At 34.1% G+C, this 1,614-nt stretch overlaps 1 non-coding gene across 1 annotated transcript; it reads left to right on the forward strand.

Moving 5' to 3' along the window:
• Positions 1 to 210: 210 nt before the first annotated feature.
• Positions 211 to 316, forward strand: LOC122007439. Its single transcript, XR_006118936.1, has one exon. It is a non-coding gene; the product is annotated as a small nucleolar RNA R71 (small nucleolar RNA).
• Positions 317 to 1,614: the final 1,298 nt, after the last annotated feature.

A 1,614-nucleotide genomic window follows, 5' to 3' on the forward strand; every position in this document is an offset into this window, starting at 1 on the left:
TTTATAGCTTGCACTTTTTGAATATCTGAGGAAAATTCCATCCAACTTTTGTTCGACCATTCATGGAGGTTCAATGTCACTTGATCAATTAACGAATAAGCTTCATCTACACTTTTGTCCATAAAAGAACCTCCAGCTGATGAATCCAATAAAGTCTTGTCTGAGAAAGAAATTCCCCCATAGAATATGTGCAAAATCAACCATTTTTCAAAACCATGATGAGGGCACTGTCTTTGAAGACTCTTGAATCTATCCCATGCTTCAAATAATGATTCTCCATATGCCTGAGCAAAATTTGTTATGCAATTCCTCATATACACCGTTCTACTTGGAGGGAAAAAATGATTCAGAAATTGCTTCTCCAATTGTTCCCAACTTGTGATGCTTTGAGGACAGAGAGAATATAGCCAAGTCCTTGCTTTATCCTTGATACTGAAAGGAAATGTCATCAATCGAACTGCATCTGCTGATACTCCTTCACATTTCACCAAATCACAAATCTCTAAAAATGTTTCAAGATGCAGATAAGGACTTTCTGATACTTCTCCTCCAAATTTGTGACCTTGTATCATGAAAATTATCTCTGGGTCTAGTTGGAAACTTTCTACTTCAATTTGAGGTTGCACAATGGGAGATAAAAATCTTGCAGAAAAGGGTGTAGAAAAATTTCTCATGGGCCTGCTTGACATGTTAGTGCTCATGGATATTCAAGAAGAAAAAGAAAATTATCAAGAATCAAAAACAAGAAATAAAATGCAATATGAAAAGCAAGAAAGCAAATGCAGAATTTAAATTGCAAGAAAGAAAGTGCATAATGAAAACAAGAAAGAAAAGATAAAAGAAAAAAAAAAATGTCTAGAATAATTCATATGCTAAAAATTGCAAGATATGTTTACAAAAGAAAAGAAGAAAGAAACAAGATCAAAAGAGAAAACAGAGAAAAGTTAGATTAGAGTACTAGAAATCAAGAATGCAAAGTTAGAATTAGAATTAGAATTCCAACAAAAAGAGTTGTCAAGAATGTTATTCAAGAAAGGAAAAACTTACGAAAACAGAATTCTAACAATTAGTTATAACTATGCAAATCAAAAGAAAAAAAAAATTATGTTTAGTCTAACTCAATTGATAATTCCTAATGTTATAGCGCAGTCCCCGGCAACGGCGCCAAAAACTTGTTACGCTCCGCAAGTGTACGGAAATGTCGCAAGTAATATAAAAGATTATCGTATCCACAGGGACTGGAATAAACACTAGAAATGCCTCAATGCGAATTAGCTAAACAACTATCCAATCGTTTCAAAAGCGAAGTAAAGGTAAACAAATCTAATATTAGAGATCAACAAACAAGAGTTTAGTGTTTTGGGTTATGATAAAGGGAGATTCTAGGAGTTTCGGTTTCTTTGAAAGATTTCTTGAATGTAAATGGTTTACCAATTCTTATTCCTCAATTGCCAAACATGTAGAAAGTTGCCGGTTCCCTCTTGCAATAGACAACCGGCTAAGGACTGAGAAATGTATCTAAATAGGATTAATTAGACATGAACCTACGTTGTCCTTACACAGAAGCGCACCTATTACTATGCCTTCCTCGGATATCAACATAGAAGCCCACAA

The sequence above is a fragment of the Zingiber officinale genome, chromosome 7B (genome assembly GCF_018446385.1).
Source record: "Zingiber officinale cultivar Zhangliang chromosome 7B, Zo_v1.1, whole genome shotgun sequence".
In the NCBI taxonomy this organism is placed as follows: Eukaryota; Viridiplantae; Streptophyta; class Magnoliopsida; order Zingiberales; family Zingiberaceae; genus Zingiber; species Zingiber officinale.